The sequence below is a fragment of the Triturus cristatus genome, chromosome 10 (assembly GCF_964204655.1).
Source record: "Triturus cristatus chromosome 10, aTriCri1.1, whole genome shotgun sequence".
In the NCBI taxonomy this organism is placed as follows: Eukaryota; Metazoa; Chordata; class Amphibia; order Caudata; family Salamandridae; genus Triturus; species Triturus cristatus.
The window spans coordinates 462,844,309-462,861,740 of NC_140593.1; the positions used below are offsets into that span (position 1 = coordinate 462,844,309).

The window sequence follows — 17,432 nt, forward strand, 5'->3', positions numbered from 1 at the left end:
CTATAAAATGCTTGTCTCAAAATGTCGCTATCAAATACCACTATTGTGTATTCACTGAAGGGTTTTTGTTTCTTGCTAACATCTCTTATTCAGGTACACTGTCTATAACCAAACACCATGAGTTCACACCCGCACATTATAAAATGTTGCCTCTAATATTTGTTTAGCTGGTGTGTCAACCCATATAACACATTAGTTTATCACCAATAAGCATTCTTTATTGGTGCAAGTTTTGTACATGTTTGCCTGTTGGCACTTCTCTCGCTGGCATGCACCTTCTTTAACTAGTGGTAGGAGTGTTCTGTTTACAGTTTGGCACTGTTCTTAAGGTGCATGCGCCCTGTACTTGATTTATGGCCGGATTGTTATTCACACCAACGTTTTCATTGCACATTGCTCATAGACCGCATTGGCACTATTCTTTGATGTAGTCTACCATTTATGTGCTTACCTTCTGTGGCCACTACCCCATCACACAATCGCTCTCTAGAAATAGAAGTCATTTACTTCTTTTTAAGAAAATATAGGTTTTATTCAAGCTTGTCATGGTAAATCAGAAATAAAAATACAGACATATATTTTTGACTGCAGTATTGTTTGAAGCACTATAGATATTCCTGAAGCGGATCTGAGCCGTACCTGTGGTGATGGCTGGTGTTTATTGCTCCTGGTGGTCTCCCCTTATAAGGAAGGGAAGGTAAGCGATGTTGCCCAAGCTGGTGTGCCCTAGACTCTGTACTATGAACGGGGAATACAGCTCAAAAGGTCTGGGTAAGAGCCGAATACTGTGGGAAGAGGGCTCACTAACAGGTGGGACATAGGTGAAGCTAAATATGGTAGGAGAAGACATCTCTGAGCATCTCCCTTGAAGATGGAATAGCTGGCGAGAAATGCAGGAGGGAGGTGGATAAGAGGTGGGGACTTAAGGGAGAGGTCTGATGGAGGATAATGTGGGTATGTGCAGATTACATTCTCAAGTCAATCCACTTGTGATACCTTGGTGATTGCCAGTTGCAGTTTATTCAGCAAGTCCTTTATATAGTTGGTCTTCAAACTCTTGACAGGAAAGCACATGAACGGTTCAGCCCTGTACTGTTCACTCAGCTCAAAGTCTGGAGGATTCGGTGGTGAAGGTCGATGGTTGCCGGGTTTGTTTCCCTTGGAAAGGTCGCATGTTGGTAGAGATGTTGGGGCTCCACTTTGGTTCCTCCAGGGGTGATATGGAGTTTCAACCTTCATCAATTCTCAGATCTCCTCCTGGTGGCAGCTATCTGTCTTCACTGTCTTAGCAATCCATATTCCTGGGATTCCCCGGACTGCTCCTCACGGTTGCTCTCATTGTAGCGATCAGGTGATTCCTGAATATTGTTTGTTTTGGCAGGTCCATACCTGTGATCTAGGCTCCCTTTTGCTTGACAATGCCATCTGTCTCTCCTGTGCAAGAACAGTCTCTGGTACCTTCATCATACTTGTGCTGCACAGAGCAGCAGGTCTGAATACTCCAGTGATTCGTCTACGCCTCGAAAGGATACCAAATTTGCCACCTATTGAGTAGGATTTGCTTCTGTTTTCCCCAGCAGTGCAGAGAATGTGACTGCCCTGCTAAGCCGTTATGACAATTCTTTATTACTCCAAATATAAACCAGTCTATAGTCCTTGGGTTTTTGATCTTATTACAAGATTATTTTAAACATATAATATTTTAAAAAATATAATCAAAGCACTGCCAATGTCGTATCTATTGAAGGAAAGACAAGAATGTCCAATAAATATTATGCTCAACATGGGAAAGTATCATGCAAATAATCAAATTCAACATTCATCAATGACAATATTATCTTTTTTCACATCAGTTGTTTGCTTAGTATCAGATACTTTTTTTCCTAGTAAAGAGCAATCTTGTTATGTGTAAATATTTGCCATGCAGTTGAAAGCCAAAGACGTCATTGGTAGAAGTGTAATAACTACTAATCTTAAAGCGGTATAAAATACATTTTCTCTGGCCATGAAAAATATGACAACATTTTGATTAGTATCCACAATACAGACGAGTCTCTCTTTCCATGGAGACGTAATATAGCCCCTTTCGATGGATTCCTTTTTTAATGATATTTTCCTTTTTATTTTCAGGAAGAGATAAAGGAAAAACAAAATAGAACAGCAGGCGAATAAATCCACCCCATGATATCCTCTGATTTAAATGTAGATACGATGAACCCTAAAAATGCCCCCTATTAGTGATTCCTAACCAAAGGATGTATGCCGTTATATTTAGTCTACTGTGTTTCTCACATAATCATTTCTTTTCTGAAATTTATTCCTTAGTCATTTTGTGATATGAATCCATCTTTGGGTTCTTAACTGGCAATTTTGGTCCTAACTTTTCTACCTCCCATAAAGTGAATATTCGATCAATGCACTGAATAATCTGGCTCTATCTGGCCACTCTCATTGGTGAGTCTTTATCATGATGAAACCTCCTCCATGAAATTGACCTATTTCTAGGTATACAGTGGGACCATCAGAAGACCACCTGTAAGAGATAAGTTGATCATATAGAAGTCTTCTGATGTCAGCCTCCCTTTCTCCTTTTGATCTGCGCCCGCCACTGTTGGTCATGGGGCCCGCCACTCCTGCGAAAGGTGAAGCTCAGTCTGATGTATTCTTCATTTCACCAAAGGCCACAAACTACCTGATGTGGCATGGGCAGGAGAAAAGCTGGCAAGTCTGCTGGATACTTTCCCGAGTCAGACTATAGCTAACTGTTCTGGGATCACAGGTTTAGCAGACATGTTGATACGCAGAGGTGTGAAGGGTACAGCCAAGAGCTGCAGGTGCATGGATGAGTCTATGTGGGAACTGAAGGTTAGGGTGCGAGTTGTCGTGCATTTCATATGGTTTCTATGGCAATGGTATGCATAATATAAAAGACTTCATGTTTTGATTATATTTCAGAAAAGAAAGTAAGGCTTCTTTAAAAAAAAAAAAGAGTGTGTTATGTTATAGTTAGTCTGAAACAAATAAAATGATGTCTAACTCTCCTGCCATAAATTTAGCAGATGAGTACCGACACCGTAGAGTACCAGGAGAAACTGGGTTAGCAGCATCCTTTGGTAGAGCATGTGTGCCGGAGCGCAGGAGTAATCTTAGGGTGGTGACTGACCAGAGAAACAAGGTCTATTACTCTGTTTGAAGTACTTGGTGGGTAGTTACTCAGAGACTTCCACTGGCAGAACAGACAAGTATTCAGGGCAAAGACCTCCGATGGATAAAGATAGTAGAGAAGAAGAAAGACTCTTTTATGTACGTTGGAGGCGGAACATAATCTATTTTTAAGCCAGAGGACAATGACAATATGCAATTTTATAGACACAAGGCAAGAAACTTGGTATCTCTGAAAGAACACAAGCAGACTATGTAAATTTTGACAAGAGATGCTGGTGCAGGAGCTTGAGTTTTACTGGGTGAGGTTGTAGAGGAATTTGGGGGCATATTATCAAGACAGGCGATAATATTATCGCTGCTTTAGCGGCAGAAAACTGACGCTAAAGCGGCGATAATGGGCTTGATAATATGCTCTATGGAATTCCAATTGAAGCCCATGTTAGATGTGAAGGACCTGAGCTTCAATTGGAATTCCATAGAGCATATTATCAAGCCCATTATCGCCGTTTTAGCGTCAGTTTTCAGCCGCTAAAGCAGCGATAATATTATCGCCTGTCTTTATAATATGCCCCTCAGATATTTATGGATTGCAGGAGACTAGGTTGGGTTTTATTGTTCTAAAAGAAATAATCACGAATCTGCTTTTCACCTGGGAGTTCCAGGACTTTATAAACATCTCAGCACTGAACCTCTGTGTGGCCATCCGGTTCCTGACTATGCCTGATTGGTGGTCAGTTTATGTTATGAGAGTCTTTGTTCTTCATCTTTCATTCCTGAAAAGAAAACCCTCCAGGCGATGTCTGCAGAAAGATAAAACAAACCCGCAGAAGAGAAAGCGGTAGCAGTCCAATTGTAGAGAACCACGTCACTAAAACTTCAAGACTAAACAGTACCAAGAAAAAACGGATTTCCTTCGCAATTTTTACTTTCCTGAGGATATCCTCGAAAACTTCTCTCCCAGCCCTACAACAGAAATCCAGCACGTATAGCACGGTACCCAGGCTCCCAGGACTTTAATGTACACAGGGCAATGCTGCGACTCTTCCATAGGTGTTTTAACTAAGGGTTCATGTTATGATTTTCTCGGTGTGAACGAAATTCTGCTAATTCAGACTAAGAACACACATACTCTTTCTCTTTGTCTCTCTCCTGCCTCTGTCTTTCTTTTCCTCTCACTCTCTCCTTCTTCCCTTGGTTTTTTCTTTCTTCCCACTTCTCTTTCCTCGTTCTGTTCCTATTTCCGATTTATCTCTCTCTACTTCTCTAGCTTACTTTCTGTCTCGTTCTTTCTTCTCTTCAATCTCTGCATCTTGTTTTTTTCGTTCTTTCGTTCTTCTGGCCATCTCTCTCTCTCGTCTCCGTTCTTTCTTTTCTCACACTGTGCCGCATTATATCTCCTCTCATTTCCTCTCTGTCTCGCTTTCTGCCTCACTCTCCCTTTCTTTTTTCTGTCATTTCTTTAATCTCTTCCTCCCCTCTCTCCCCCCTCCTTCTTTCTCTCCCGATCTCTCTCTGTTCTTTGACTCGGTTACACAGACTCTAACAGTAACGAGTGGAGGGGACACCAGAAGCCGACAGGAGGCAGAGACCTTTTAAACCGCTCCTAAGAGGTCAGTCAGTTCAGCGCGCGCTTTCGCAATTTTTTGCCTGCAGGTCTCACTGAGACTGAAATACCAGATGAGACCGGTTATTCTATCATTATTATGAGGTTGGTGAATTCAATCTTGTTCACCTGGGTTACAAGAGCACGTGCTATTCACAGTGCCATGAAATAGCAAAATACGTCATCACTATTAACTATACCTGTTTAAGTCGAGGGCGTTGCCTCCTTACCTGGGAGATATTCACTTTATGTATTCAATCAAGTCTCTAGGAATTAGGACTAGGGTTGTGCTTCCTGCTAACACACGGGCCCGGATTTACAAAGAAGTCACTCCTGTGACGCAGTGCAGTTCTGACCTGTGCACGCGCACTTTTATAAAGGATGGCAGATTGCCGCGCTGCTTTGTAGCACTTTATCACACGAGTGCCCTGGCAACACCTTAGGAAACGTGGGCCTACGTTTTATGACCTGACACAAAGCCATTCTGTGACTATCCTCAAGGGATTCATCTGAAGTTTAGACGACATAACGTGCGTAACAGGCTTTATATGCAGTAGGTGAGCTATTCTTTCTTTATTGTGAACTTCCTTTCTGTTCTCTTTGTTTCTTTGGAACACCACATTCTTTAAAATACTTTTAGGGTGACGATACACACTGCCAGTGCCTTCCGAGGAAGAACGGGTCACTGCGCTTGTGAGGAGACCAAGTGCCAACTTGAGTGTGTTCTTTCATCTATTAAAGATTTTGGGACATGATTCACAAATGTGAACCTCTGAGGCCACGGGTTTGGGGTAGCATGTCAGCGATCCAAGGTTTGGAAGTGTTGGCCTGGCAGCATTATCTAGTTGTTGGACCATATGTGTCAATATAATGCTGTTCCACTTCCAGGTGCACGTATGATCTGTATAAATATCTCTTTTCATAAACTAATAAACATAGTTTATAAAATCTCTGTGGGCATAAACCTTCAATTTGCTGAGATGTATGACAATTTGGCTGTTGTTCTAGGAGTACCTGAACATTTTGTGCTACTTTTGGGATTTGCACATGTGCATTTCATAATTCTGGAAAATCCATGTGGTGTTTCACAAACGCATTTTTTAAATATTTTCTATTCCATGGAAAACATTTTATCATGTGAAATATTATGAATTGGGGGTTTTCACGACCTCTTCCCACACTTTCCATGCTGCCTACTCTTGTATTGTTTACCATAGGCTTACATTAGAAGAGCAGAAAATTGTGGGTAAAGTATTGCAAAGGTTTGTGGTCATACACAAAGCGTAGGCGTGATGGGTCTATATGCATTGCACACACCTATGACATTCGGGTGACACCTACTTCCCCTCCCTAGGGTGTCACTTTCAACTGCAGAAAATCCACAGATCTCCCACATTGTCTGCATTTAAAGCTGCACATGTGAGTACCCACAGATCCTGGTTTCTCAGTCATTCTGATTTTACTTGCACAAGTGCCACCTTTCCCTCAGGTGAGTTTCACTTTTCAATGTCCTTGGTGTCCAGTCCAGTCTCGATGGCTCAATGGACTAACACATCCACTGTAGGGATCTGTGTTTGATGTCTTGATCATTGGTCCAAGTCCGCAGGACCACTTATGTGGTTATCAATCCAAGGTCAATAAAGTAAGTTCCATTGAGTTGGGAAACAATAAACATGTTTGATTTATCAGGACTACTAGGATATGCCTCTTTGTGAACATGTTCTCTGCAAATGCACTGGTTATATTATGCTATCAGGCAGAAGACTCAAACGTTGGAGTCCTGCACACTATCACTCAATGTTTCATTGGCCAAAAAGTCCCAACACAGCAATGCTGGCACTTACAAAAAGGTGAGAAAACGCAGCAGCCTTAGAGCACAGCCTAGTGGTGATGTCAAATATCACCAAAAGGCTTGTAAAATAGTGAATAGATGTCTTATTTTACGTTTAAGTGGTGCTATCGGGAGGCAAAATAGCCTTTTTGCCTGAAGCACTGATAAACATTTATAGTTGGTGTTTGCTCTTGTAAAGGACTTGCATGTTACTGAGTTTCAGTGCACTTTAAATAATTTACAATGAGGGATTACTGTGCAAAAATGAATGAGTAACAAATTGATAGTGTCTATTTTTTAGGCCTTGCATGCGCATGTGCTACATGCACTTTTGCTTGCAGAGATATTGTATACAAAGGGCCTGCAGCTTGCCTATTGCTTACAATTCATTGGCTTCATTGTCACTCTTATTTACTGCCTTCTAATGCCCAGCGTATGCTGGCTTTTCTTCCTCTTCTTTCGGCTGGAGCATGGACCAAGTACTGATTGCTTCAGCTTGATTGCTGTTCTTCCACTGATCGTGCTGTGATTGAGGCAGTACTTACATTTTTTCTTCTTCTTTGTCATCCTTGTTAAACCTCTTGCCATTGCCACACTTCAAAGAAGCACTTTTCTTCTTTGACAACAGATGTTATCTGCTGTTATTATTATTAATAGACATTATTTACTTCCAAATGTATTTTCACGAAAATGTGGGCGCAATTGCTTTCTTTACATGATAGGATTTCGTGTCAAATGTCCTAGTTATTTTCTTTTTCACGGGTGGGAAAATTAACTGTTTTGCTCAGAACCACAGGGGTGTTACTTTGAGACCTAACAAGCATTGGCAAGACCAATAGGTCTCACCTTTAAGACTATTGGTTCTGCCATTGCCTTTGTTCATGCTGTACAACATGGGCATTGCTGCTTTCTGCAATGATTTGTAGCCATGCTGTAGCAGCATGCCTAAAAATAATAAAAAGGGACTATGATGCATCCAGCTCCAATGCACTTATAAAAACAAAAAAAAGCAATATCCCTGTCTGCTTCATAGCTTTTTAAAAATGTTGTTTTACCCACATTGCAAAGCATCCGTGGCTCCAAAACATTGCCAAAACATTGCCAAAACCAGTAGCTCTCATAGGTGAGAACTATTGGCTTTGCTTGTGCCTGTTACTTTTGCTTTCTAAAAACGCTTTTCTCAGGAAAGCTGCCCCTTTCTAACTGTATCTGTTGTTAGTTCTTTTTCTTCACCCAAGAATAGATAAGCGTGTTAAATATAGAAAGATATCACGTATAAACGTGGGTATGCATCTAATTGTGCAATCCGCGCACAACCTCCCACTAAAATACTGCACTGGTAACTTCATGTATTTCAGGGGCCGCTGAAAGAGAGAAAAAAACACATATGGTGTGGTTAAATAATGGAGTGTGCACTGTCAGTTGGAACAAAATATTTTAAAAACTGCAATTTTTTTCTAGGTTCTGCAGTAAAATAGAACAACACCGCTTAGTACTAACATGCATTGGGAAATCCAGTGTGAAGAAACATATATTATTTCATGATCATCAGTTTGTATTTGCTACTTGAATACCTTAACCCCTTCCCCGCTCATGACGGAGCCGCTCCGTCATGAGCCACGGTTGCCGTGTGCTCATGACGGAACGGTTCCGTCATGTCACGGCCGTTGGCGGCCGCTCCGCCTACGCGGCGCTGTTTCCCCGCCTGTGCGGGGGGACAACGCAAATGGGCGGAGTCATGACGGAACCGTTCCGTCATGAGCACAGCTCAACCGTGGCTCATGACGGAGCGGCTCCGTCATGAGCACAGCGCCACCGCGCTGCCCCCCCGCACCCCCCAGCGCTGCGGCGGAATTCCCGCCGCAGCGAAAGGGTTAATAGTCTATTTTTGTTGTGTTGCCTTTTTGTTTGCTGTGTATACATTAAATAGTGGAAAACAACTGAAGTACCCAATAATGGCCTTCTTCTCATTACTATCAGGAACTGCCATAGTTAATCTTGGTCTGTGCTTCATCCCGGAGGATTGGGTGTTCAGACATGTGGTGCCACCTGGCTGGCATTTTTAGCCCACATGTAGAGGGTTAGACTTACACGTGTATTGTCCGCATCACTGTTTTACTGCAGGGTCCCTGTTTTTCCAGGCAAATAGCCTCATCTCAAATTCACTATGCTGGCTTAGAAAATCTATCCCCTTAATAGTGGTGATCATGATGAGTTTCATCCGCTCAAGCTGTCTGCACCAATCCTGGCAAAACCTTTAAGACGTAACATGAATGGGCATGAAGTGCCAGGGCTCACCTCTAGTGCCATGAGTGGTGAAGTTGGCCGTTTCCGTTTTTTCCTGACACTTACTTGATCGAATCAGCAGCTAGTGGGTGAGTTTATTTGCTGTTGCATCTTCCTGTCAATTTCTAGAGTGTGTCTGGGTGATACTTCTCAAGATATCCCCTTTAAGTACCCTCTTTTTTACCCTAGTGTGAAGTGGAGGAAGAAAAGTACTAGCAGATCGCGGGGAAGAGAATCTAGAGGATAGAGAAGAAAGATTGCATTGGAGAAATAAGAGGGAAAACGGATAAAGCGGAAGAGCCAGGAATGAAAGGAAGGAGGGAGAGAAATTCTGCAATCACTAATTTCAGAGCAGAGTGTTAGCCTGTTGGTGAGCAAAAAGAAAACATTCACTCGCTAGAGCGTAGCATCTAGAGATTGGGGTCATTCCATAAGTATTACATCAATAGGTGCCGAGAGCAAGGGTTCTAAAAAGAGTGTGACAGCCAGGCCTGAGGCAATTTGTATGATATAGTTTGACAGTGCAGCTGTCGCCAGGCAATTATTTGAGATTCGCCAGGAGAGGGGCTTTGAGTCTGCCCTTGTGTTGGGAGCCAAGAGTACATGTTTTGATTGGGCAGAAGTTGTATGTGTCCACAAATAAGTGATTGCCCGCCACACAGCTATGATCACTAGGTTTATCTAATTGACTGAGGCTGAAGTTTCAGGGGCTCACACATGACACTGTAATGCTATTACAGTGTCCTAGATAACTTGATAATTGATGGTGTTTTTCTCTGGCAGCAGCACAGATGGTAGAAGGGCAGTTATTTAACCTACATGGATGTTTAGGCCTGACTTGACAGTGCAACTGGTACTTGACCTTTTAACCCACACAAACATATTACTCTACAGTTCTTTGCTTCCACACAAATACATATCCATTCCTCTGCTATTTGTAATGCTTCACACCCCATTACAACATTATTTTAAAGGCAGATCTATTGGCATTGCCCAAGCTTGTTGTGAATGTGTCCCTACCCTCTGCACAGGAGGGCGTGCTGCTGGTGTATGCGCTCTGGCTGAGATTACTACAATAATAATAAGCTCATGGGGTTGGAGGGAAGCTAGAAGTGCTTTCCCATGCTCCATGCCACAGGAATCGGAGTAGTAGCATCTTCTGGATGACTCGGCTCAGAGCGGATAGGTACACCTGGGCTCAGTGCTTGGTGGCCGGATAGCCCAACTGAGGCAGGGAAGGCCAGTTCAACTTGCAGAAGCATCATTTGTATTATTTGCTTACTTGGGTTAGGAAAAAGCATATATTTGTCTAAAATCATGTCCTGGTTTGTTAAGAGTGTTTTTTCCTATAAGTGATTGTGTATTCTTGGGGGTAAAAAGCGACAAAACGGTCAGTTTTGCAACAGAGCAAAAAATGTTATATTTTGCATTTGGAAAATACAAATATGTATGTTTGCCCCAACGCTGCACCAATTTTTAAACGAGTTGAAGACTCGCCTCTTTAAGGAATACTATATCACAACGCATTAACCACCCTTAACCCAATTTCCTCTCGTGTTTCTCATTGATTTTATGCTAGTCTTTGACCATGTACAGTGCTCTGCTGTTTTTGGCTAGGTTTGTTCTGTAGTGATTGCATATACATGCACACTTGCATAGCAAAAATGAATAACAGATAATTGTAGGCTTTGTAAATGTCAGGCTGAAGTTTCTTCTTTTCTGTGATGTGCTTACTTGTTCTCCCTTCACTGTTATTTTCTAGCATGCATGCTTCTGCACGAATGCAGTTGGTGCATGTTAACCCCTTCAGTGCCCGCCCCTTTCCCCGCCCAGTGCCGGTCGTTGCATTAGCGGGCGGGGTCTATGACGAGCTGGACTCGTCATGGGCACAGCGCCACCGCGGCCCATGACGAGTCCAGCTCGTCATGGGCACTGAAGGGGTTAAGGGGTAGCCTGCCAGCTCTGTAATTGGGGAGATGTGGTGACACATCAGACAAATGGCCCGTGTCATTTGTAAAATAGCCTTATCTATTAAACGAGCAACACTTTGCATTCTGGGATTGTAGGCCCATCAAAGAGGAACTCACACATCCACGTATATAGCAGGAAAACTGAAATCAATCACAGTTTAGAACTCGCTTTTAAGTAAAAACTTCACATCTCGCTAAAGATTAAAAACATTACATAGGGCTATGTTGTGCCTGGAAAGCATGGATATGCTATGTTTTAAACACGCATTGGCATAGCCAATAGGTCTCGCCTTTGGGATCGTATAATTTTTTAGTTATGCTTTACATTATCGTGGGTGAAAGCTAACATATTTATTAGGCATAGTATAGAACTGCATTGACACCTGTGGTGCCACTCATACATACACACATAAAACCACCAACACACAGAGTCACTGACAGAGAAGACGGAGAGATACACAACACTAAAAGTGCCACAGACAAAGACATACGCCACTGATACAGAAGACCGATATACTCGCAACATCGCTGTGAGACAGAGCCACACATCACACACTGCTTCATTTGCACATCCAATGAGGGAGAGAGAGAACACAAAAACCTTCACTGATACAGACACACCCAGATACATCACTGACAAAGAAACGTGTACACGCTCTCATCACTAATACATAGAACCGTGCAATACACCTACACAAGTGTCACAGACACACCCACACACAGCATCTCATACACCAACAACTGTCATTGACACACAGCTACACAACGCTACTGAAACCGATACAACAATACGCTTAGAGCATAACTGATCATAACACACAATAACAGAACTTGCATGATATTATACCGAGCAATAACACAGGCACAGCATCACCAGCAGACACACAACAGAGTACATTACACACAACCACACAGTTACAGACCAGGACTCAACAAAACAGCCTCTTTGATACAAACACACCTACACACTCACTATATAGCTGACAATGACATGACCTGCACACAGAGCAGAGCCAAGGAAAACAAGCACACTTATATAAACCTCAAGAGACACAGGCACAAAACACGAGCAGCATCACTGACAGTAACGCAGTCTCACCATTCATACGTCTTCACTGACAGCAACAGACACACCAAAGTATCACAGACTGCAACACTAACAAAAACACGCACAGCATTCCCTATCATTAACACGCACGCACAGTAACATACATACTAGCGCACATAGATTGCTGCGAAGACACAGACTCACACATAGACAGAAACAAGCCAAATGCTTTACTGACAGCGCTAGGAACCCGGGCACAATTGAAATACCCATTTACAGCCTCACTGACTAGCACAGACATTCATCAACACACACGCGGCATCATTGGCAATAACAGCAACACACTCAGGACACTGCTGCACCTAAAGCCACAAAGAAGCCCAAAGACCCCACAATACACCTCCTCACATACATCACTGCTAATCGCACAATTACACATACCTAGGGAAATAGAGTTGGTTAAACACTGCTCACCCCTTTGAAAAACAGCATAATAAGGCTTTTCAATGTGAAAATATTCTTCCCCGTGGGTTTATCCCAGGGGGTAAGGAACGCCAAACCTTTGGCTACTATGATTATCTGTGAGATTCCCTGTGACAAAATGCCCGTCCCCACCCTTTAACACAGTGTATCGATAATCCACCTTTGAAGTGCTATTGGCTTCTACTTATGCTTTTTTGCAAGAAATAAGTCAGGCCACCTGCCTGTGTATCTTCTATTAAACCGATCAGGCTTGTAACATTCATCAATGGTTGGTCAAAGTAACAAACTCCGTCCTGCGATGTTGCGCATAAACTTTCACCCAATGCAAACAGTGTGATGCAGTCACTCGCTCTTTCAACAGAAGTTTATAACTTCTGCACAATCTGCTCTCGAGCTTATCAACATCTGGGTGGAGCCAAACCCCTACCTCTCTGTGATACTTCTTGAAGCTTTTATTTTGTTGATCACATGAGGTCCGCCGACAACTGTGCTGCCAAACCAGACAGCAAAAAAGGAAGCAAAGTTATGAGTTTTATGATTCTCCTCGATCCACATCACCTGCAGTGTGATTACACAAATCCACGAGCCCTCATTGAAAGCTGGTCCGTAGTGCAGAAAAGTAGTTCTAAATAGGTGCAATGAGTTTTCTGCATATGTGGCGTAATGGCCAGAGTTGCCGACTTTGGAACTGGGGAACACGGTTCGAGTCTCGGCGTTGGCTCAACATCCTGTCATTCTGGGCAAATCACTTAATCTCTCTGTGCCTACCTAAAAATGAATGTGTCCTTGTGTAATGTAACTGGTGCTCATATAAAGCGCTCCAATACCTACGGGTCGAGTTTGCGCTATATAAATCTAGGAAAATAAATTGCAACGATTTAAAGATAACAAATGCATGGTGTTTTCTCATTACTGCATGTAAAACCATATCAGCTCCAGCAAAATCTACTGCAAGCTCCCCACCTGCGCCAGATCTCTTGCGAGACCACATTTGGAAGCGTCTGGACACTCCTCAGAGTAGCCTCGCACTCCACAAATCCGCCCCCTCCCCCGGCACCCTATTAATTCATTTAAAATCATAAAGGCATGCAGAATAGTATTTTCTGCAAATGATTCCACATTTTGAAGTTAATTTGTGGCAATGCCATGCCTGCTGTTTGCATCAACACAGTAAATGATTGCCGATCGAGGGTTATTTGCAAGACAAAGTGCTATGATGTTTTACAAAGCACCGCTAAGTGAGGGTCGTAATGTGTGTCGCTTACCTTTTATCATTCGTAAAGTGTGCATAAGTCTTGGATTGTTCAAGTGAACCTGCTGGGGCGACGCGTCCTGTTGAGAACATTGCTGTGTGAGATCACATGTTTATTCTGTTCGCGCGCGAGACCTGCCAGGGCAGGTGACTGACTGCTCATGACTGCCTGCTTTGCTAAAGCGCTCACAAGGGGGAGGAGCTTTCCATAACTCGCAGAAGCCTGCTTTTCCACTCGTCAAAAGCATGTTGGCATGGCTTGTGCAAACGTGCCGCTGATGCTTCTGCAACTACTGTGTGATTAGCTTTTACAAGGAAAACATAGATAGCACCGCCGCTTCACGCCGTTTATTTACATGAACCGTGTGGAAACGAGCATTGTGTGCAGGCCACAGCTCCACACGCCGTACTGACATCATACAAATGTCCACGTCAAATCCCATGCCAAGCAATGAAGAGAAGCTTAAACAAAGCTAAGAGTATGCTTTCCCACTAGTGGACAACAGTTTTTGTTTTATATTCAAGGGACACAGAAAGACTTGGGCAGAGTTTCCGAAGGAAGAGTTTTTGTTGGGAGTATCGTATTGTAAAAACAAGCGCTGCCACGCAGCCGCGAAAGGAATGTTGGGAATGCAGTGGGCACCCGGCCGCGCTGCTGCTCGCGCCCAAACTCCCTAGGCCAGGGCAGAGAGAAGGCGGGACATGCACCCGTCTTTGGCCAATTGCGTGCTGTCTTTCTTAGAAAGACGCACGCAAAGGCCATTTGCAGTGAGCCAAAAAAAAAAGCACAGGCATGAGCGTGTGGTCTTGAGGTGAAAGTCCTTACTAAAGCCTCGCAGAGCAGCCCATGCACGCTGGCTCAGGCGAGACCTAAAAATTAGGGCTGGTGATCACAGACAGGTTCACTGAAGCTCCAGATACCTTCCTGAACATATTTTTGAGGAGCTGGGTTTAGTTACATAGTCACGGTCACTTGACTCTCAGGACATGAAGAACTATCGACCTATCTCATATCTTCCTCTCCCGTCCAAGATATTGGAGAAGGCTATGAATGCTGATAGCATGGCTTTTCTTGATGAACATCACCTTTTAGATGACTCTCAACATGGCTTTAGGCCTAATCATTGTAATGAGTCAGCCCTTGTGTCTGCAACTGAGGAAACTAGAACCATAGTTGATAAAGGTGGGAATGCAGCGCTGAGTCTTCTTGATTTGTCGGCTGTGTTTCATACTCTCCACCATGCACTGCTTATCAACTGGCTTGAGCGCATTCGCATAAAGGACTCAGCATTTGCCCTTCTTAGCTCCTGCCTGTCTAACAGAGAGCAAGTTGTCGCCTTAGGAGAATTTACTTCAGAACCCTTTTCTCATCCGTGTGGGGTACCCCAAGGATCTTCATTAAGTCCCACACTTTTCAATATTTGTTACCCTCCTGGCCAACCTGATTCATTCCTATGGGTTCTCTGTAATATCTTATGCCGACGACACGAAGAATGTAGTATCCATCTCATGCAACGTTTAGGAGGTGGCTAAATGCTTTAACAACTATATGGGCCAAATTATATGTTGGATGATGAATACATTGTCTTAAGTTGAATTCAGAAAAGATTCAGGTACTCTTATTTGGCAACAACACTTGTTTTTGGAATTCCTCCTTGTTAACTCAAAACCTCAGTCCAATTCTGTCTTCAGTGCAAAAGACTAAATATTTAGGAGTCATCTTTGATGCTAAGCTATGCTTCTCAGAACCAGATGAACCAGGTTACAGCCTCTTGTTTTTTATTGTTGAGAACCTTAAGAAAGATTTTTCCCTTTGTCCCCTCAGAGCTCCAGAAAACAGTGAACATTGCACTGATCATCTCAAGACTAGGCTACTGCAGTGCGCTTTACTTTGCTATTCAGCAACGACTATTGAAGAAACTCCAGACTCTCTAAATTGCGGCAGTTTGTCTGCTCATGAAAGTCCCAAAATTCAGTTTGGTCTCGCAAACCATCATCAGCCTTCATTGGCTTCCAGTCCCTCAGAGAGTAAAGTTCTAGGCTCTTTGCCTGGTTAATAAAGCACTGTATGATCGTGGCCCTGTTCCTTTCTGAAAGATTTTCTACTGGCATTCTTCCAATCGCAACCTTCGGTCTAGTCAGCCAAACTGATGACTACCCTGAGAATGGACAAGGCCTGAGGGGAGCGGAAGGAACTTTTCCCATTTGGCTTGCACATTTTGGAATCCGCTGCCCTTTCAACTTAGAGCGGAGTCTAATCTGCCACTGTTTAGGAAGCAGCTTAAAACCAGCCTTTTCTCGGCCTCTCTTCCCAAATAGGCTCTGATCTGATGGCTACAACCCTAGATTTCAGCGCCGAGATGCCTTCGGGCATTCGAGTGCTATATACACTTTTTACCTACTATGAAGTAATGTTAGGGATGGGTAGCAGATATGTTTCGTTTTTGAAGAGCTGGGGTGTACAATCACATGGTTGTGTTGGAGATGGGAAGTGTTATTTTGCTTGATTGGGGAGTTGCGGTAGTATAGAAACATGCATTTTATTGTATATTAGCAATTGTATACTGTTTTATATTGCTGAAACAGCTGTTAAGCGCTATTTAGAGTGGTTTTCGGCTCGTTTCCCCTGCGACCTTGTGATATTGGCTCCTCACCAGGAGACCTTGTGATGATAGCCGATGTCATGTGTCACACAGTGGCACCAAGTGAGTTGGCAGGGTTGATTTTTTTTTATTTTTGCTCCCTGTTTTTTTCTTTCATTTTTGAATCTAACTCGTCAATTGAGAGCTGTGTAATTTGTCCCTCATTTGGTGGTGCAGCCCAACGCTACCCGGAATCCTTGGTCATTGGCAGTGCTTTAAATGGAAATATAAAAGTGCCCTAAAGCCGGCTCTGTCTGAAACTGTGTGGACATCCATTTATTAAACTAGAAGCACTTAATACAATGATGCGTGTAAAATAATCGCCATGACTCAGCACTTATGCACCCCTCATTATACGTGTAAAAGATTAAATACGTCATACAAGGTCAACTGCCGCTACATGCATGGCACCTTTTAACATTGTAAGATGTAAATAGACCCTAATGGAAGCCTGAGATGGCAGTGGTGCGTTGTGACAGATTATGACTTTTACCGGGAAATGCTCTGTATGGCGGGAAGGCTGAAGTAAGACAGTGCAATATTCATAATTGTTGCACGGATATGCAAGAAGGGCATGTCCATAAGCTTCAACAGGGCCCTTGTGGCCCCAGGCTGAATCTCTATATTTAGTTTTACAGTTGAGCATGTCCCTAGCATTATTAAAGTGATTTTAATCTGTGTATGGTGAGCATCATATTTCCTTTCATAGTTAGCAATCTCTTTTTATTGTGTTCTATTTTATATAATTGCACTGAAGCAAAAACTTTCATTGCATTTTATATGCAGATGACTTGACCATGTATAAATTAGAGGTAACTATATTACTATAAAATACCTTATGTAAAGATATCTATAGGTACAATGATTTGATCTCCCGCTCCAAAATAATACAATTCTAAATGAGCAGGAACCACCACCTACAATGTATACCAATTCCTTAGGATGTGTCTGGCATTTTTTTGTATATAAATGACCATGGTTTCTAATAGCAAATGTTGATTAGACGAGAGGCCTTTACAGCATATTTCAAATGGAAAAGATTGTAGCCAAAACGTTTTCCTCTAAATGGAGCGTCACATCTAGGGTGTTTTCAAGGTTTAGCAATTCAAAATACAAGTCTTGTGGTTGGCTAAGTTTGTCCATGTCCAGTAT

At 42.8% G+C, this 17,432-nt stretch overlaps 1 protein-coding gene across 3 annotated transcripts in view; it reads left to right on the forward strand.

The window, feature by feature from the left end:
- The window catches only part of CCNY (cyclin Y), a 456,261-nt gene that overhangs the window by 178,243 nt on the left and 260,586 nt on the right, over positions 1-17,432 (forward strand). Inside the window, exon 1 of one of the 3 annotated variants that reach the window (XM_085631892.1) lies at positions 5,103-5,325. The exons of the other annotated variants lie outside the window; for them this stretch is intronic. The gene's annotated coding sequence lies outside the window, so the exon portion shown is untranslated. Of the gene's footprint in view, positions 1-5,102; positions 5,326-17,432 lie in introns of those variants that run through there. 3 annotated transcript variants of the gene reach the window in all.